Below are 22,010 nucleotides of genomic sequence, written 5' to 3'. Positions count from 1 at the left end.
GTGAATTACAGCAATTGAACCCTAGGAAGGTTACAACATTTTGTAAAATTTCACAGAGTTTTCCCCACAGGCCCCTAAGCTTTTCAGATAAGTTGGGGAATATATGCAGTCAAATTTTCCAAAGTTTGTAAGTAGATCTCACTATGCTTGTATTGCAATCCAGAAACAAGACTTCAAGTCAGCTATGTGTAATTGAACCAAGTCTAAATAGAACGCAAGTAGTTAGTGATATGATGGTGCCAGCCTGTAGCTGACTGACTGAAAATTCAATCTGGATGCCAGAGAAGTATCTGGTTAAAAAGCCAACAGGGAAAATAATGCATTCCGCCTACTCTTTTCTCAGGAGATGAGTTAGTTTAAAACTTGTTTGTGTCGGTAGGCATACTCTCAAGGGAACCATTGAAAGTGCATTAGACTTGAGCTTAGGTGTTTTTAGCCCATAGGCATGGATCCAGCTGGAATAAATTGGCATCTGCCCAGAGAGGTGGGCAGGTCTATGGTGAACTGCAGCTGCTGAGGATCAAAGCTTGTCGATGGTAAAGTATTAATGCAGTGGCTGTGCCTTCAGTCACCCCCAGTTAATGCAGTGGTAGTGTGGTTTTATGAGTAACTAGTGCTTTGTAGGAAATAAATGTGCTACCTTATTGCTAACATTTGGAATTGTAGAAAAGGGGTGAATAGTTGCTGGAGCAGGAAAACATGTGCCCTACATGACATTTAGGATATTTTCCAACTGAAAAGCTGAATTCCACTGTATATTTGAGAGTTCCAGTAGAATAAAAAAAGGAAAGAGAAGAACATATTCTGAACAGGACCACTGACATCCTCTCTGTGGTTGCTCATAATAATAGAGCCTGTATTTCCCACAGTCCCACGCACTTGCACTGCAGACCAATTTTCACTGGCTGGTTCACAGAGCAGTATTTGCCTATGGGCTCCTTTTAATGTTAGGGAAAGATTGTGTTCACATCATGCTCAATTCAGTAGTGCCAGAGACTGGCCTGCAGAGCAGTTGAACTCTAGCATGCACTTTATGGTTGTAGAGCACTGTGGGTTTTTGTGTTCCCACTCCCCTCCCCCCGAATGATCTCCTGGGCTTATTCTGACATGAGTTATCACTCAGACTTCGGTGGAAATGCCTTAGGATCACACAGCTTATGCATATCTGAAGACCAGTGCATCTCTGTGGGACTGTCATTTTAACACTCCTGTTGGCACCCACACAATCTGTACCACCCTATTCAGATTTGTGCCTCTCATGTCATGCTGTCGGGGTGTCATCTGAGTGCTAGCAATGCACTAATACATGTGGCCAGCCACTGCACGTTTTTGTTACACACTAATCTCTCTGCCAGATTGAGTTTAAAATATTGATCTGCAACTTTGTAATGGGTTTTCTAGGTGATATCCACTGCTCTCAGGGCAGATTTAGGATATTTTCTTCCAAAGCTACCATCTTTAGAGATCTCAGAGAAAAACATCTTCACACAGTTCTGTCAAACAATTCAGATGCCCTTCTCTTTCTTTCTCTCTCTCTCTCTCTCTTTTTTTTTTTTTTTTTAAACTCTCAGTTTCACAATTCTTTAATCTTTTTTATTATTATTCTTTTCTGTTAAGATAAGACAGTGCTAGTACTTTGCTGAAATTTTTGATCCTTGGGTGCATTGTTCCAAGACTTGTAAGTGATGGACTCCAACCTCTATAGAAATATCACTGCGAATTACTAAGGGCTAATGTTTTGGTACATTACGCTTTATGACTTTGGAAGAACTTTAATATCAGAAATACAGAATGCTAACATTAACCCTTCAAAAGGCTATCTGAATGCACTGTAAGGAGTAATGTCAGCTTCAGTAACTTCAACTGCTATCTTTTTGGCAACAAAATTCTGTTCTCCTGATATGCTTTTTGCCTCAGTTACCAAACTTCCTCAGTTAATCAATCTTATTCACACTGTCATTGCTTGCTTGATTGCTGTTAGAAGCTGTGTTGCTGTACTCCCCCATTCCCCCCTAATCCTCCCCTTCACTCATAACCCTGCTTGGGTGATAACGATTAGCACTGACTGTTTGGCAGACAGCTGAAAGCATCTGATTGTGATAGCCAAATTGGGCTCAAGGTGGATTTGGGGGAGATAAATCCAAGGGCTAATAGAGCACACACCAACCAAACAAGGCAGTACACAAATACAAGTAGTTGTCAATCATCTTACCCTGTAAATAGGGGACAGCTAGAGCCCATTAAGTTCTCTTGTACTATAGTGGGCTGCATGCTAGGATCTTCTCCTTGAGCAGGGATGCATCTCAAGGTTGCTCCTCGTTATCGAGAGACTCTTCTACCTGTGACAGATACACAGTAAGTGACTAAAAGCTAGCTTGTTGAAACTGTTCAAGTAATTTGCTATGCATGCTGAAACTGTAATATGATCTAAGCGATATAAAGAATTGATTGTGTATGTAATCCTTTAGGCACAAACTGTTAAGTCTGGGATTGGGATAGGATCCAGTCATTTCTAGACTCCTTGGAGTTTGGATGACAAAAGGAACTCTATTCTGAACCTTGTCACTCAGTGTGAGGGTCTCCCTGATGCTTTTAGTCTGACCCTGTCCTCCATGCAGCAAATAATCAAGTGACTTTGCCATCATGAATCTGCTTAATGTTGCATTTACTATTAGAGCTTTATTAAGTCACTGTCTTATTCATGATTAAGCCCTGCTAAATCCCTATTTTCTTCAATAAATATATTGCTGCTTCTCTCTTATGAATGAAGTGCATAATTCCCTTGTTGACAGAAGCAAATTAGCTGGTCAACAGCAAGTCTTTCCACCTACTATCTAGTCATGATCACTTGTCCTGGTAGAAAGGTAACTTTTTTTTTTTTTTTTTTTTTTCGCAATCAGAATGGGATAGATGGAAATGAGTGGTATAGACCTTGTGCATACCCATCAAAACTGATGGAAAGACTCCAGGTATTATGAAAAGGCTTAAGTTCAGTCCAGCAGTGAGCAGTAAATTAATCATGTAGATGTGCTGTAGGCCATCGAGTGACTCATGACACAGTTTGAGACTGCTGGTATGTGTATTAGCAGACAAACCAAAGAGGAAAGTTATCTTCAACTTCATTTCTGTCTAACTTCCCAGAGCACTGTATGATAAACAGCACTTACTTTCTTTTTTTAAATGGAGTGATTTTCAAGTAAGGTCAAAACAAATGAATATGGAAGTAAATGGGCTCTTTAATTGCAGACAACATTATAGCTTTTGCATAAAATACCTCAGATCATTTGAATTCATCATTTGCCAGAATAAGAGGAATTGTTGTGCACTTAAAGTGTCACTCAGAAAGTCACCACTCACAAAAGGATTAAATAAGGGCATGAACTGTCTGTGTGTGCACCAGCCATGCTCCCCTTTGCCCTAAGAAAAGATTACCCTTGAAGGCCAAATTTTGACCTGCAGGGCATCATGGAGACAGAATTATTCATTTAGTCAATTACTGTAAATTAGCAGATGAGCTCTAACTTCTAGAGATATTATAAAATAGAGTCAGCTTCATAGGAAAATTTCTCATCTGCTTCCCATAAATCTCAGCAGGTTGTGTCCTGCCATGTTTCAGATACTGTTGGCATATAATAATGGATTCACTGCTTTTAAAACTAAATTGGCTCTCCATCTCAGAAACGATATACAAGCAGAGAGCAAATGCAGATAGCGGAAAGGTTTCCTATCTCTTAAAACCTCTGTTAAGATCAGTCCTTTTTGAAGAGAACTCAAATACCTGAGGTACTTGAGGAGGGAAAGAGGTAGGGAGGAGACTGCAAGGAGAGCTTCAGGATATAAAGAGCAGTCAGTCAGAGTACCTATTGACCAGTCACATCAGTTCTTTTTGTCCTAATGCACAGAAGCTCTAGGAAAATCAATAGAGTGCTCTTTTTTTTCTTTTCTTTTCTTTTCTTTTCTTTTCTTTTTTTTTTTTTTTTTTAATAATTTATTTATTTTTAATAAATTTTCTAGAAAGCAGTTTTTGGAAAGATATCAGAGAAATGGGGGGACTATGTTCTGAAAAAGAACACAACCATCCAGTTTTATTTCTGTTTTTCTTTCATTTTATTAGTAATTTTGTTTGGATTTTTTTTTTTTTTTTAATGATATTTTAAATGTGTTCATTTTTGCTGTCCCTACTTGCACATTTTAAACATATACTATATTTCTTTACTGTGTCTTTATTTTCAGAGTCCAGAGCAAAGAATGCTTCAGTGTTAAAACAAAGGTCTTGCAAAATTGCCGAACACATTCATTGCGAAAAGTTTTCTAAAAATAACTACTCAGTGTTTACAGTCCTGTGTGTTTAGTTGTGGTTCAAAGATGTCAGGTTTTCCCAAGCTGTCCTAAAGTTGTCCTACATTTTAGATCGTGGATTAGGTATTTTCAGTAGACTGGGTATGCCTCCTGTCAGAAAGCTATAATGGGGGAAAAAAAAAAAAAAGAAACAACATGAAGTATAGAACATATAACCACTGAGGCAGTGGTGTGCAAAAGCAATTTACTACAAAGTACATTTTACAGTTACACACAGCCAACATTATAACCAAATAAGTAGTTCTTGCAGCATTTTTATAATTGTCCTTGTGCTTGTTTTTCACATCACATGAATCCCTGAGGCTTCTGCCAAGAATCTAGGGTCTTGTTTAAGTTTAATGTATGTTATCACTTGCGGCTAGCTTACAGTGCATCTTATGTAATTATATGCCAAATACTTTTATTTTGATTTTTTTTATCATTATTTAGAGGTGCTCCAGGCCAAGTAGCATGTCCTTGTGAAAATTTAGCAGCTACCGAAGCAATGACTATAATGATTGTACTTTGCATAACGCCAACAGTCAAAACCTTAAAAAGCTAAATAATACAAAACATTAGTGGCTGGTCTTTTTTTCATGCATCTCAGCTACTTTAGCAGATGTAATATTATTAGCTTCTTCTGTTCACAATAAATTAGATATGCAATCAGTAGGGGTAAGAGACAGATTTAGAGAATATGAGAACGGCCTGTAAAAGATTATTCACAACAGCAATTAACAATTGCTGAAATTTGGAGCAGGAGAAGTGTTTTGTAAACAGGAAAAAACATGGTTTATTTCTAGAACTTAATTGAGGCAAAGTACGTTTTTCTAAATGCCAATGCTGTATACCACTTTGCGGGTGGAATCACGTCTGTGACAGGTGGTTGGTGACAATGACTGGAACAGCTTGCTGCTCATAGCCAAAGGAGTTTTCCTGATATTTCAAGTGCTGGGGGTCTCTGTTGTGTAAAGGATTTACAGTGCAAACTGGTTCAGCATGGCAAAGCCTTATCTATGCCACACTTCCAGCTGGCTGTAAACCATTTAAATCAGTTATATGACTGGCTGCTTTGGTAATTGTGCTTTGTTTTCTTTTTTCTTCTCTCATTTTGGCAGACGCCTCTGATTCAACCAAACTCTGTTTTGTTCATGCTAACTTACCAGGTTTGCTAACCAAGTAGGTTTGCTAACTTAGTTCCAATTAGTTAATCCTGTGCCATCAGGTTACTGGGAACTGCTAAGAATGACACTTTGTCTACTGAAATTTCAATAAGAGGATGATGATGACAATATCCCTGAATACACAAGCTTCAGTTGGAAATCTGGGGCTGCTTTACAAGCTTTTTTGGTTAAATCTCAAAGAATTCCTAAAATGTCTTCATATGACATCCTTTTCTCATAAAGAAAGAGAGGTATATAGAGAGAGACCACGCTGCCAAGATGTCAAGTTAATCTTGAGTCAGGAACAGTAATGTCATCTGTTACTCATTATAATTATTCAATTATTTTTTTAAGTTTTCTGCATCATAATTACGAAACCGCTACCTGAAATGAAACAGAAATTGAAGGCTAGATTCTCACTTGACATAAAAAAAAAATAAATAAATCAATGTCGGAAGCCATGAGACAGGCTGAAGTCAGAGAGACCAGAGGGATTTACATTATTTTTTATGTTACGGATATATATATATATCTTGATTGTCTGTTCTCAGTGATATTTAAAACAAAAACTGTAGTCATTACAGTGGGCTTTCTTTTTTTCTTCCTTTTATTATTAGAAACAACTTGAAGGATCTGTAGAATGATGTGATAAATCAGTCAATTTACATTTGGCAGTATAAAATTAACATTGCCATTACTTCATAATAGGGCATAGCTATGATTATGGAATTGATTTAAGAATAAGACTGATAAATTACAATTTTGTTAATATTGAATTTTAAACAAAATGATGAATTGCTGATCAATGCAGTTGAAGAAGCAACTTAGAAAAAAAACACACCATTGTTCACTTTTTAAATTGTGTTATTTTACTGGTCCTACATATTAGGAAGTTCCTATAAATAATATTACATTTAAACCATGGATGCTTGTGTAATTCAAACTTCCATTTCTTCTGGTAGAGAAATCATACCACCAGAGATAGCTCCATTGTGTCTGATCTCAGATATACGTGTAACTGAGCAGATAACAGTTGGTGTATGCACTTCTTTTCCCTAGGAAATCTCTGTAATAATAGAAATAGAGAAAATGTTAAATTGGGCTCAACCTGGCCCTAGACTGGGAAGAGAGGTCTCTTATCCTCTGTGTAACTTACTGGGCATCCTTCTCACAAATCATCACCATCCAGAAGAGAAATATAAATTTGTTAATGTAACGATGCCTCATTCTTATGATCAGCATCCTTATTTCCTTACAAAAGAGAACAGAAGTTACCTCTATTAGAGTGAGAAGGATTTACAACTGAAAATGAATATTTGTAAAGCACTGCTTTTAACATACTTTTCAGCTATTGTTTTCACAGCTCCTGTAATAATAAATACAAACAAAACAAAGTAAAACATAAATGACAACCAAATGGCAGCTTGCTAAATTTCCAGTGGATTGAAATGAAATCAATTGCTAAATCAAACTAAATTCATTTGGATGGAACTTTGAGAAGTGCTTATAAGCTTTCTCTTTACCTAAAATATTCTCTTTAATATGGACAAGATAATAATTATTAATCATGTCTCTAATGAATCCCCAGAATTAAACACTGCTCCAAAGTGAACACAATATGTTCAGTGTCTTGGAAGAAATGTTGAATAGGACTAAAAAGGCTTTTTGCTCATGCTGTGCAGTTTCATTAATGTAAGTGGGAGTCTCAGAGATGTTCACTGACAACTCGGAATGCTGTCTTGGGAAACACTGGCACTCCTCAGAGAAGAGATGTGAAAATCCTCTGCTTGGGCATCTTTCCATAACCAATGGGTTATTCCGCAAGCATTCTTCTGGAATCAGTTGAGGCATTCAATGCATGTGAAAATAGACATGCCACCATCCTTTGTCAAATGTTCTTGAACTCTATCCAGCAAGAAGGCTTACCAAAGTGAGGTACTGCTCTGTGACTAGAAAGTGCAAGCAGAGAAACAAATGCTTGTTTAGTTTGAATTTATTTGTTTTGTCATAATTTCTACCTTTTCTATAGGAGCTGTTGTACAAAATCTTTATGTAACCAATTAAAACAGTACCATGCTAACAAATATTACCCTTTGGGTAACTCTCCAGTAGAGGTTGTTTCTTCATTAAATTACTCTGGGAAAGTCAAATATATATTTCAGCAAGATGAAAGAATGCAAATATCAGGAGACAGATTTCTTTAAGATTTTAGCCAGGGCTTTAGAAATTCCACTCTCCTAGCCCCTCGGAGTCATGCTTGGTGCTATGCCTGTCGCTTGCTGTGCTTTTCACTACAGGAAATCCTGACTTTCAGCATCATGGGGATTAGGCTATTAAAAGTGTTCTTTAATAGCAGATTCAGGAAATAATTCCACAGTCTGGAACTTAAGGTCATTCTAATTCTGCAAAGACCTCTTAATGAAACATTTTGCTACACCTTTGTCGTCCAGGGTATGTGAAATACTAGTTTTGCATTTTTTTCCTCACAATGTTTTATCCTGTGCTATCTGTTCAAATTTTAACTAGCACCAGTTTGGGAAGAAAATGACTAGAAACTGCTGGTTTGCTTTTCTCCAACCCTTTTGTCAACAGTTGTAGTCTGCACACTGAGGCCACACATTCTGCATCACAGAGGAATTGGCCACAGATACATGCTTAGGTGCAGTCAGAAAAGTGCATTTGAATTTCACCTCTGTTATGCAATATGAGTGAGAGACGTGCTGAGACAGATTTTTTTTCTGACTGTTATTCCTTGAGGCTGAAGGTTCAGGTCTGCAGGATTATCCTGTTTTATTTTTGGATTTATTGGTTCCAAACCTGACGCACATAAAGACACAAAAAAGGGGAAATATTGATAGGATAATCAAGATTTGTAACTTTTCTGTTCCTCAGGAAAACAAACAAAGAAAAAAACACTATTTAGGAATGCTTTTTTACAAAGCAATTATCTTGTATATGGCAAATGGGCCATTCTCTGCTGTTTTACGCTACACCTCCAGTAAAGGTTTCCTCCAGTGGTTGAAGCAGCATTTCAGAAGCCTCCAGTGAAATAGAATAACATATTTTTGCTCAGAAAATCATCAAAACTGGGGAGGTTATGATCTTTATCAGCAAATTATTTGCATTTCTTTTACTGAAGAATCAGAGACAGGAAAAACAGACAGAATTAAACAAACAAACAAAAAAAGATGTAGAACTGTTTGGCAGAGGTTCTAAAACAAAGACTCAAGTGTATTTATGGTTATAATTTTGCACAGATCACTTGGTGCTCTAACACCGTGCTGCTGATCACAACATAAATCACACTTTAATTTTAACCTTTGCAATTCATCAATAATTTCAATATCAAAAATAATTCAGCACTGACACTATTGGTTTACAGGTAAGTGAAACAAGAATGGAGGAGACTTAGTAATGGATTAGCAGGCCTGTCAACAGAGGCAGAAAGATTCATGTTGTCTTCTCTATGTTTCTATCACATGCACAGAGCTATAAATAACAGTAACAGCTAATCAGACACAGGAAAGATATATGCTGTTACTGAAAATCAGTTATTTGTACCATCTAAGCTTTAAAAATTTAACCAGTAAAAGGGAGTTTATTTTTTGAAAGCATTTTACTGCTTCTTTTGCATAACCTTATCTATTTAAATGTTTTTCTATTGAACCTTTTTTCTTTTCTTTTTTTTTTTTCTTTTTTTTTTTTTTTTTCATGGCATAACATTTTTTAATAAGTGTTTTTGCAATTCTGGAGCAATGTTTTTAGGAAAATAATATTCAACTAAGCAAGCCTTTTATGTTTGTTTATGTTTTTCTTTGAATGTTTGAAGACTAGAGTTTGCTTTATTTTCCTGCTAAATGTGAAAATAAAGGATTGTCTGCCCAGCTGTTGCATTTCTTAGTCTTAAGATGTTCACTCTGACACTGGAATTTGAGAAATGTCTGTTCATTAATAGCTTAAAGTTTACAGCAGCCCCTGAATGCAGCTTTCCATTCTGAACCCAACAATTCAATGGGATGAACAAGCAACTAAATCTACATTATGGTGGTGGTGTCAGTGATGGAACAGGCTCCTGCAAAGTCTGACGAATATCTTTCCTTGCAGATATTCAAAATGCTACTGGATGTGACCATGAGTAACCTGATTTAACTTTGGCATTAGCCTTGGTTTGAGTGAGAGAATGGAGCAGATCCGATGACCCCCAGAAGTCCATCCCCACTTGAATTTTACTATGATTCTGTATGGAGACCTCATTCTCTTGGTAAGCAGTTTCTAATTATCTCCTAAATCTATTTGCCTCTCATTTTATCCTAAATCTGGCTTAGGTTCTGTCAGATTACTCCTAACAGAAGCGCAAATGCTCTTGAAGGCTCTACTTAGAATACAAAGCCCTTGATATTCAGTTTTATTTTTCCTTGTGCTTATTTATTCTGTTGACTGAATTCTTTCCATCATACTAAATAGCTATATGAAGCTACTAATCCAATGTTGATGATAATATTAATTTCCCTTGTGCTAAACTTTATATCCAGAATATTGACACATCCATTCTATTAAGTTTGTGATTTGTGGTATAATGTCAGTATGCTGCAATGAAAAACCCAATGACAAATCGCTCTATGTAGATATGTCTGTGAGCAAGTCTTCTTCCCTCTCCTTCTTGTTTCCAGTTGTTATAATGGTTCTGGAGTAAGTGCTAAAACCGTTTAGTAGCACACTGACACGCATCTTTCAAAACAGCTTAAGATCTTTAGAGAAACAGCGATGATTGGAAAGGTGCCAGTGCTGGTCATGGAATACTTGGCTGCATTTGTGAGATTACAGAGCATAACTCAAACCAGCCTATGATTCTATGGTAAAATTTTGAAGGCAAAGTATGTTACTGTATCATAGACTACTCTGATATTAGGATAGAAGGATGAGGACTAAAACTTTTAATTTCAGTAGAAATTGTAACTATCAAATCTCCATCCTCATTCAGGGATTTAAATATAAAAATACAAAATGTGCAGCAATGATGGATAGAATGATATTCCAAACATATTTTTTTGTGTATACTGCATGTACCCTACAGATGCCTGCTGACATCTGTAGGAGAGGTGTAATCACAGGTACAGATCACAGTCTTTGCGAAAAAGAAATGGCAATACAAGAGTGCTTGGGCATGTAGAGACTACTGCTTCCTTGTCCTTATAGCTGAAAAATCTAACTGAAATGGACTTTCAGAAAGGTCCTAAACTGTGTTTTTTAACTTTCAGTCCTCTGCACAAATTACTGCTTATGATAGGCTTGATAGGCTTCATTACTTCCTTGAAATCTGGCCATAATCAGTAGTAGAGAAAGAAGGAGTGCTTTTGATTATTTCTTTGAAAAAACACTGCATACTCACCTCACCAAACAGTAATTGTACATCACTTTCATCGCTATTCTCTGACATGTTCTTAAAAAAAAAAAAAAAAGCATCAGAGTAAGGTAAAGAGACTAATCTTGTTGAAACATTACGTTCAAGCTAATGGCTTACGTTAGAGGAAAACCATAATTTAGGCTCAGAAAAAGAGCTTAGTCTGTGACTGGATCATGGAAATCTGAGTTCAGAATCTCCTACAATACTTCATGAGGGCAGTTTAGACTGTAGGTAAACAAGGGCAGTCTAAGTCATATCCCATATTTAGGTATCACAATGCCTAACGTGATAGATCTTATGTGGGACCTGCAGGTATAGTACAAACAGGAGTGTAGCTCGATACCAGAACTCTTAACTTAAGAGAGTACTCTTTTACATAAAAAGAGGCCAAAATTAAATCCATAATGCATTTTCAGTATTCATGGCTTGGCATAGGTACTGTACTGTAAGAAATCTGCAGAAATGGGACAGCTGTCAGTTGTATTGTAAAGTTTCTCTCTTTTCTTTTTTTTTTTTTTCTTTGTTTATTTTTCAAATCTTCACTAAAGAAGGAAAAAATGCTGATTCTTCTGGAATGCCTGCAGTGTTAGCCACTTCATATTGTTCAGTAGCAAGATTAGCAACTCCTACAGCTCTTGCTTTTTAAAAAGACGCTGAAATCATGTCTACTCCAAAGACCAGACCATAAATACCAATGCGTTAGATAAAGTCAATGCATCATTTCCTGTCATGTCCTACAGCATTTGCAGGTTTGGCTGGAAACAGTTTAGATGGCAATTTCAAGCTCTCAGCTCTAAAGCAGAGGTGTAGATCTTGTCAAGGCATTGAAAAGGAGGAAGAAGTTGCTGAACATACAAGAAAAAGGATGGTTTATGTTTGTGTAGTCTCTGTTCTATTATTTCCCTTCTACTTGCAATTGTAGTTTTTTAACTGTTTCTCTTGCTACCTGAAAAGGTAATATTTTTGCTTCATCTTGAGATCAGCCCTCAAGAACACATCATTAATGTTTTCATTTCCTAGTCACAGTGTTACTGTTTACTGGTTCTGGGTTCCATCATGGTGCATCTCTCTGTAGGCACCACTACTCTAAAGAGGTGGATAGCTCGACATTGTCTTTCAGTTGGGTAACTCCTTTGCACCCCTCATGCTCCACCCATTACAACTTCTATCCAGAAACCCACAAGCAGCTCCTCTGAGCTGCTGCCCTGGGAGGGCCACTTTTCTACTGGGTGCACCGATGGCAGGTAGCTGTTACTCACTGCTTCTCTGGGCTGCCCAGCTGTGACTGAAGTATGCTTCTAGTGTGAAAGGCAACTCCTTTATAGCTCCTTTGACACATGACTGGCAAAATGGGGCTGTTTTGGAGGAAAGTGGGAGAGTACTCCAGTCCCTGAGCCTGTGTGCCAGCTGTACTTGCCGGGGAGATCACTCTGAACAGCACATGGTATCTCCTGAACAGTGACAGTAATTATTAACCTATAATAAGGAAAATATTGATAACTTACACTATTCTTTAGCCTGTTGTTGATTGTTATTGAAAGAATATTGTGTTAAATGCAATGGAAAAGTCAGCTTCCATGTTCCCTAGCATGTTATCAGCTATCACTACCCTAGCTTGTAAAACATGAAATCAATTGTGAAAGGTGTGAGATTAATAAGAGGTATTTTAATCTCCTCTTCATTTACTGCAGCACAAACAGCATGATGTGCAAGGGTGAATGCGGGGAGGAAACAGGAGCTGTTCTCTTTTTCTTAGCTGCCTGTTAAATCTATCACTCCCTGAAAGGAAGCTTCAGCAGCGTCAATGATAGTTAAGAACCTGACAGATTCAAATAAGTCACAGGCCACATGTGCATCAATGTACCTCTTAGAAATTAGCTTCAAATGAGTGCCAGCTCTAATAGTTTTAATGAGTTCACACTGAAAAGCATCCCCAAAATTCATTGCCAGCAGAAATTGAAGGTGGTCCTGCAGCAGTGTGCCAGCAGCCTACACTGCACCGTGTGTGCTGGTGCATTTTAATGGCCCACACAGAAGTATTAACACAATCTCTTTCACCTTTTACTCTGTAAAATATTTCTTGGATCTTGAATCAACTTGTTCAAAGCTCTCTGCCTGGGTTTTTACTACTCCAAGTAGCACATTTCATATATTCTATTTGTGAGGCTTCTGCCTGATCAAAATCTGTTTAAGACCATCCTGCTGGTCATCCTAGACTTTTCTGTAGTGAATTTTTAATTTCGCTTAGGGAAGGAGCAGTTTGGTTGCAGACTTGGTTGAAGGTGGAGGGCTTATTCATACAAACAGGATAAGCAGCTCAGAGCCCTAAAACTGAGAAGTAATCACTGTGCTAGGACTGATGTTTTTACAAAGATGTGCAGCAGCAAGAAAACTTTTTTAGCAATCCCTTTATAATCAACTGCTGTCATGGCAGGGAGCATTTCTCAGGCCCTCAAAAGTAGTAAAACTTTTTTTTTCTGCCTCATCTCCATCTTTAGTTCTCTCTTTCCAGGTCTTTCCATTACAGACAATCATGCCATTAAGACAAAGTACTCTTCCCATAGACAGTAGCTTGCAAAAAGAAAAAGAAAAAAAAATAAAGGCAGAAAGAAAAGAAAAAAATAAGGGAATATTTCTTTGCAAAGGGCAGCTGTCTTTTACAAAGAAGAAAATGTTGCCAGATGAGTTTCACAACATTATTAATCAGTCTAAGGAGACATTTTTCTGATCTTTTTTTCCTTTCTAGGAGGAATCTTTAGAAACAAACAATCCAGGCAGAGGAACAAATACAAACCCCTGCAACCTCAGATGGGGGGTAACTTATTTTTATTAAGGTAGTCTTCACTTCTGTCTTCAGTGGAAAATTTAGGGCAAGATATAAACCTTCTGTTTAAGTTTATACCAAAATGTAGGCTTTAAGTGCTTATGGGTTTTATTTTTTAACAAAAGTCTCTTTGTTCTTTGAGAAGCTCCACTCAGCATCATAATAATAAAAATCATGTTTAATTGTTTGTTTGCACCTGTCCAGATCCTTGACTGAAGAACATCACCATCACAAGTTTCTACAAATGGCAGAGTTTTAACTATGTAAGGGGGCAAATATCTGTTCTGTGACTATTCTTTACAGGGAGTTGCTTAACTATTGGGAATTGTAGATTGTAGATAAGTATATATTGGTATATCAAAGCATTTTACAGACCCTATAAAATAGGGAGTTAACACTCTATTGATTCTTATTTTAGGCTGACAGAAAAGTTGAGTGATTCACTCAGATTCCAAAAGCAAAGGAGACTTCCTCTCCTTTCCTGTATAGTCATTCTTTGGTTCCTATGCATAAGTCCTCAGGAGGTATGAGGACATATAAACTTGCAAAGTTTTTCAGTATGAATAGAAAGTGCTTTCACTAGTATGGGATTTTTTAATTTCTTTGTTGTTTATTAATGAAAACTCCCACTGTTGCTCTCTTTATGAAAATATATGAGGGATTTTATATCTAAGATCCGTTTACAGGGATAGATGAACATGGTCTGAACTTTTGGGTAGACCTGTGCGGTGTCAAGAGTTGGACTTGATGATCCTTAAGGGTCCCTTCCAACTCAGGATATTCTATGATTCTATGATTCTATGAAATATCTGCATAAAGACAATGAAAATTCGGACTGAAAAAAAACAAACATCAAAAAAAAAACCCCTGAAATTTACTTCAGAAATGGGAAATAAGTGGGGAGAAAAACAGTTCTGAAACAAACAAAAAACTAAAGCAGACTTTTTCAAAAAGAAGAGGACTCTTCCAAAATAGATGAATTGGCCCGTAGTCTTATTTTCTGTATCTATAAAATAGAAAATAATTATTCTAAGAAAGGCAATTCCACTTACTACAGAAGTAAATATAGCACGTGTAAGTGAATATAACACACATTGATATTTACGTATGAATATGTACAATTATATGTAAAGTCATTTGAAACTACTGAGTGAGGTGATGAAGAACGAAACTTTTGTGCACAGTGAAGACTATTAATTTCTACTATAACTGTTATTGAAATGTTCCAGCAGTACTAGTAAAACAAATTTAAAATTTTATGCTATTTTATTTTCATATTGTTTATAAACGTTACTGATATCATCGTTGTTCCTAGCTTATGGTTTCTCTGAGTATGTCACATTTGAAAGTGAGGCTGACACTTAATAACTGTATGGAAAGGCTCTCACTGACATCACTTATCATTGAGAACAATGAATAATTGAACATGTTAATTTCTGTCTTCTCTCACCTGTTGTGTTTATCAGTGTAAGTAGCTCTGTCCCAGCAGTTCCTAAAAAGTCACATAAGCAAAAAAGGAACAATACATTATTTTTAAGCAATATAAGAGGGAACATAGGATCATGAGTATCCATCAAAACTTTTTTTTTTCTTTTTTGAGTTTTGCTCTCCCGGAGTAAGGCTGCTAGAGAATGCAAATAGTTGGGAAAAGCTTTGTGTTTCTTGTGGCCCTGCTGCCCTCAGAAATCCTGCTGAGGAGTCACTACCTCTGGTCCTGTTTGCTGCTGCCCTTGGTAACAAGAGAGCAAAGACTTCCAGAAGAAAAGCAAAATCAATAGGAAGTTTATCTGATTTTCAGTAAGATGCCTGCCACTGGGCATGCATTCATTTTCTACTCTGCCCTCCTTTTTGATCAGTTAAATTAATGGTTGAGAAGCTGAACTTACGAAACAAACAAACAAACCACCACCTCTACCACCATCAAAACCAAACCAAAACAAAAAACAAACAAACAAACAAAAAACACAAATAAGCTAACAAAACTAACCGCCAACAATCCAACAACAACAAAACCCACAGATTTTGTACTGGAGAAGCTAACATATGAGGCATATTGCTGGCACAGGATAGGAAAAGGGAGGGAGCTTAGAAAGATCTGGAGAGTTCAGAACATTGGATTAAATCCAGGAATTTGTGGTTGAAAGTGGATAAATGCAAGGCATTTCTCTCAAGGGGCAGGAAAGAAGAATAACAAGCAGAAATAAAATACAGGAGAGCAGGACAGAGAGCAGCAATGCAGAAAAGAATCCGAGAGACAGCAGGTAACAAATTAAATATAAGTGAAATGTGAGGCTATTAGGGGAAAATGCCACAGCTATTTTGGAGTACATTCCTCATGAGGAGAGAAAAGCAATAATTCACATTCCCATAGCCTTTCTGTGATTATAACTAGACTATTGTGTTCATTGGGGGAGAACCACAAGGAATTAATGATGCTGATAAACTGGAGGTGTCCAAGTAAGAGGTACCTGTATACTTCCTCTGTTAACAGGGTCCTTGGAAGTCACTGTGGTTTGCCAGTGATCTATGACGGCCCAAAGAGACTTAAAAGAATGCTGCAATGCCAGGGAGACTTTTGAGAGGGAAGATTCATTTAGCATCTGGACAGCTATATGATAAAGACCTTTTGCATTGCTGTATTGTAGCAATAATTGACTCTTAAATTTGAGAGGCTATGGAACAACTGTACTCCTTGCTGATGAAGAAGTATGTGACCAAAACAATCAAGATGGAGATGAATATTTGTGCAAGTATATATTTTGTGCATTGTACCTGATTTTCTCTCTTCCCCCCAAATTCACAGAATTTGAAGCGTACTCTGCCATATCCAGTGAAGCTATCAAAACAGATTTGTGTTAATCAGGAATTTGAAACAAATATTTCATTTTCAGTGTGAATTATATCATGCTGTGCTAATACACATGGAAGCTTTCAAGTTAGAGAAATGGAAGATAATTTTAGGATTTTCTACAGTTCTCTGATGTGTATCAAGGATGGTTCAACCAGTTAAACAGATTTGTACTCTAGAATCTGCACTATTTCCTGACACTTCAGATTATTTTCTGGTGTAACTAACATTTTCATCTCAAATTCTTTTAAAAGATTTCATAAATAGTTACTGGATGTCAACAAAGTGTTAATTGCTGCAGAGTCATGAGTGTTTGAAAAATAACATAGTCTCTGGCTTGAAATAAGCATTCTTTAAAAATAATAGAATCATAGAATATTCTGAGTTAGAAGGGACTCACAATGATCATTGAGCCCAGCTCCTGGGGGAGTAGGAATACTTGATATTTATTTCAGTAACAAATGTGTTAAAAAGCTTTCTTACTCTAAGCTACACATTTAGAAATGGCAAACTCTAGTTACATTTTCCACGTTATTTTTCCGTATTCTTTGAGACTGACCTCCTTTGTTTGATTTTAAGTCTATGCCTCTCCTCTTATTAATATTCCAAAAAAAAAAAAAAAGAGCAAGATATGAATATAAATAAATAAATATCTTTGTATCAGTAAAAGGTGAAAGGCTCAAAATCTCTCAATCACATTTGAAGTGACATTGTAGACAAGCCACAACCATTTTCTGATTAGGAGGTGTAATTTTTTTAAAGATGTTGCACTGACAGGAACAGTTAGTGACTCCACTTTGTTCAGATATCTCAATATATTTCTGGATTCAGGTTAATAATTATACTGGAAAATGCAATAACATTCTGTTTTATGATAGATTATACTGCTATGGGTTATAAATTCAATGTTTTCAAATGACATTCATTTTTTACATTCTTTTGAAAAGGAAGAGGTTGATGAAGTCTACAATACCCTGGGTGTTTTTGTTGTTTTTTTTTTTAATCTTTTTTAGGTCTTCGAGTCCTTGAGGCAAAATATTTTTTTAAATTCTCTTGTAGATACTTCCTAAAATCATCTCTCACATTTGTTTTCTATTTGAATCATTTTTTTATTATGGTAAAATAAATAAATACATTTGTAGTACGTATATAACTCTACACTGCGAAGTATTTCTTACAGGCTACAAGATTTTGATTGGGGATGTCTAAATTTTTACCGATTTTTCACTGTCGTTACATTGTAATATCATATTTTCTCTTACTTTTTTTTTTTTTTCTTTTAGGGTTTGTTTAATGAACATTAATGCTAGGTGATTTTGTTCGGGGCATAGGTGAGACAAAACTTTTTACCAGAGCAGGTAATTATTCATCACTCATTCCAAAGAGCAGTAATATAATAAGTTACTGCAAAAAAATTGTGCATATGTGCGTATGGGAGAGGGAAAAATCTTTGCTTTTCTTCTGACCAAAGCTTAGTTTCCCTGTTTCTAAATCTATCCTATTTCAATTTAAGACCATTCCCCCTTGTCCAATCATTATCTACCTGAGTAAAGAGTCCCTGTCCATCTTTTTTATAAGACCCCTTTAAGTACTGAAAGGCAATAAGGTCTCCCTGGAACTTCAGGCTGAACACCCTCAGCCTTTCTTCATAGGAGAGGTGCTCCAGCCCTCTCCTTTGATTATCATTGTAGCCTTTCTCTGGACTTGCTCTACCAGACCCACATTTTTCTTGTGCTGGGGGCCCCAAACCTTGATGCAGGACTCCAAATGGGGCCTCATGAGGGCAGAGTGAAGAGGGACAATCACCTCTCTCAGCCTGCTGGTTACACCTCTTTTGATGCAGCCCAAGATGTATGTGGCCTTCTGGCTTGCAAGCATGCATCGACTCTACATAATATCATTTTTCACTGGTATCTTCACTATTTTTTTCATTATCTCTTTCTCCAGAATTTCCATTGGGTTTGGTAGGCATTAAATCAGCTTCTTGCTGTTTTTCTTTTTATGCTGATTCTTTAGAGTGAACATGTTGAGTCAGGAGCAGGGGACTGATCTTGATGGAACATCACACCCACCGCCTTCATCTTTATTCTTCACTTAATATCTTCCTAATAGCTTTTTTTCTGTCATACATTTCCTCTTAGACACCCAATCTTAAATAAAAATAAATAATACAGAGCCCTAAGTAGTCCCTGTTGGAAGAAATTTCTGACTAACATTTGTTCTTATTCAGGAGACGTTTGCTTCATAAAATTGGTTGACATTTAAAATTCAATCAGTTATAATCTTACCTCAAATTCTGTGCTAGCAGAGTCAAGAGCAAGCAGTGTACAACAGCTAAATCATAAAACAATTAGGAATAATAGCTCCTTTAGGTAATAATAGTGTTACATTAAATGAGGCTTTACATTAATTGTCTCAGATGTTTCTGATCAACAACATTATATGATATTTCAAGTCACATTTTAAGACCTTTTCATCTCAAATTTTGCCTGTTAGGTGTAGGTTATTTAACATACAAAGAATCAACAGTTTCTAATCTCTGGATTGTTTTTTATCCATGTTATTCACTTCATTTTTTCACAAAAAAAAAACAACAAAAACAAACAAACAAAAAAAACTTTCTGACTGATTGGAATTTCCATAATGTGAAATACTCTGACAATGAAGAAAAGTAAGAAAGGAGTCAGTGACCTATTGTTCAATTTTGAAAGTGGCTCTGTATTTGTGAATGGGCAGAGAACTGTTACAGAGTACTAGAGAAATAGAACTATGTCTGAACTAGATCTCCTCTGTAAGAGAAACTTGATCAATTGATTGCTTGATCAATGCCAGGATTTATTTTTTAATTTTGATTTTTTTTTTTTTTTCAATAGCTAGTACACACAAAGCAACCAGGATATCTCATTAAGTGATGCATCTTTAAAAAGTAGAAGGTGCACACTGAAACCATCTGGAATGTTTTTCCAACCATCTATTGGGAGCGGAGAGCTAAGAGAAGAATATAAAGTCATTAAATTGAATGGCTGCTGTACTTAAAGGCTTTTACACATACTTTGTAGGTTGTTATGAGCTCCATTGAGAGTATTACTACCTGAGAAAAGCCAATGTGTTTTTTTTTTTTTTTTTTTTTTTTTTACTGGGAATTATACAAGTAAGTATTTTCCTTCTTCAAAAAAAAGGTATTTTTTCCTCAAATGTCAGTAATATTTTTGGATGTTGGGGTATATATTTTTTTAAATTTCTTTTGAAGTACAACTTAAATACTATATATATATGTGTGTATATATACATATATATATATATATATATACACATACGTGTGTGTGTGTGTGTTTATATATATATATATATACATATATATATTTTTTTTTTTCCTGGAAAATCTGAGTTTTACCGCTTTGCCCGAAAAATTAATCTGGTTTCCTCCTTTGTTAGATCTTTGCCTTCTATACTTCTTCCAGAGCTAATGAACTTGAATTTGAATACAATAACTGAGCTCATTCACAATTTTACCTCATAATGTTTATGACATGATTAAGCAAAAGAAAAAAAAAAGTTTAGCAGCACCATCCTTACACCATATTATAGACTTTAGAAGCATTGAATATAATCCCTATGAGACTGTGAAGGCCTCTTGCAGCTATTTTACATCTGTCTTAATAGTACTGGGTAAATGTCTATGTCTTGAAAATGTTTTAAAATAAATTACATTATAACTCTAAATGACTGCCTTTCACTATCACAGTCTATAAGAAGGTGCCTTTCTGAAGACCCCTTCCAGTTAGCTTTCCGAATACTCATACCACCTTCTAACATGGCATTAGTGCTGAAGGAGTCATCACATTATAATATAATGATGTGCCTTTCTCATCAAATTAAACTCCCATGTATCAACATTGCTGAGAGATGATGAGGGCCTTTTAAAGTCTCTCGCTGTTTGTGACCTTGAAAGAGCTGTCTTGTGCTTCGGCATATCCAAATTTCTGCAGACACTCCAAAACCTTTCAGAGGACAGTTTGAACAACTGCTTACATATACTGTTGCAACAGACTAGGCAGAGCTGTAAAGATGTATTATCATCTCAGGTTCTATCACAGCAGGTGTCACCTGTAGGAAAACTCTTCAGAAATAAAATTGCATAATGAAGGAAAGGGGCGGGAGGGAGGAGAAGGCTTGCATAATTACACCCAGTGAGAACAATCAGCTAATCTTGGTGATAAGTGGAATTTGGATGTAAGCCAAATTGTACACCAGAAAGGGCTTTAGTACACTGTTGGATTATCTCTTTCCTCAGTTGAAAGAAGTGCAACTCTCATTTTTCTGCTCCTTTGCACTACTGAATCCTGCAGTCCTGCCCAAGACTGGAAGCCAGAGGGTACAGAACTGCTCCAGCAACACAGAGATGCAGCCTGAGCATTGTCTGGAAAAACTGCTTTTGATTTCTGAAGCTCCCTTCTGCCTTGCCATTAATGCACAGCTCTTGGATAAATCTGTAAGAGTAACACTGTGGCTGAATTAGAGATATGGAAGTTGAAGGTTCCTTTTAAGAGAGAAAGATGTATTACAAAACTGTAAAATGACTGTAGGATTAGCATTTTCCTTTAACCTTTTCTCTTTCCTCTTCAAAAATTTGAATAGCTGACATTCCTTGCCTATTTTTTTTCAGTTCTGAGGTGCCTATTAGGAAATGCAAATCTATTTAAAATATACATATGCCTCTGAATAGACCTTGAGCACAAAGCAGAGTCCTATCCTTTTTACAAGCCTTTTTCTGTATCAAATAATACGCAGCCCCGGGCAGACACTAAAATATGTGTGAGGCATTGGACATGCCATGTCCAATTTGTGTTAAAATTTAGAGACAAAAGCTACCTGGGCAGAGCACCCATTGGGCCAGTTTTTAGATGGGCTTTTTGAAGTTTTGTTGAAAGCAGGTTTTAACAGAGCACAAAATTCAACACGAGGTATTGTTCCCACATCTCTTTAACTTGGAATTTCACTACATATAATCAACTTGAGTCCCATATAACTATTTTTCTTCTTTGACTTGACAGACAGGCTAACATTAAGATGGGAGTGTTACTTATTCTGAGAATAACTAAATATTACTAGGCATTTGAAAGAAAGGTAGCCCCCTGAAATAAAAAGGTGATATTATGGAAACTGCAAGTACATATATTATGATGGCTGTTCAAAAGAAAATCTAGGGAATGGATGAAATTATTCTTAGTGTACATTATCAAGAAACAAATCTCATGCACTTTGAGTATAGTGTTACCACTTGCGCAAAATAGGTGATAAAATTAAATATGAAGAACCATAGACCCAGTGGCCTCCTATCTAAAGCATTAAATGTCTTGCTTTCATCAGTGTAAATAGCACTGTGTATTAACGATGTTTAGTCAACCAAAAGAACTGGTGGGCTTTTGGTCA

The 22,010-nt window shown here is 36.4% G+C and overlaps 1 long non-coding RNA gene across 3 annotated transcripts in view; it reads left to right on the top strand.

Annotated features, from left to right (window-relative positions):
* The first annotated feature begins 2,181 nt into the window (after positions 1-2,181).
* Positions 2,182-22,010, top strand: part of LOC137861202 (uncharacterized) — a 63,792-nt gene continuing 43,963 nt past the window's right edge. For 2 of the 3 annotated variants that reach the window (XR_011099461.1, XR_011099460.1), the window contains exons 1-2: positions 2,182-2,355; positions 9,606-9,762. This is a non-coding gene — a long non-coding RNA (uncharacterized lncRNA). Of the gene's footprint in view, positions 2,356-9,605; positions 9,763-13,651; positions 13,917-22,010 lie in introns of those variants that run through there. The other variant, XR_011099462.1, reaches the window with a different exon arrangement.

This window comes from Anas acuta, chromosome 9, assembly GCF_963932015.1.
Source record: "Anas acuta chromosome 9, bAnaAcu1.1, whole genome shotgun sequence".
Taxonomy (NCBI): Eukaryota; Metazoa; Chordata; class Aves; order Anseriformes; family Anatidae; genus Anas; species Anas acuta.
The sequence above is the reverse complement of the archived record's forward strand: the minus strand, read 5'-3'. Positions and strand labels throughout refer to the sequence as shown.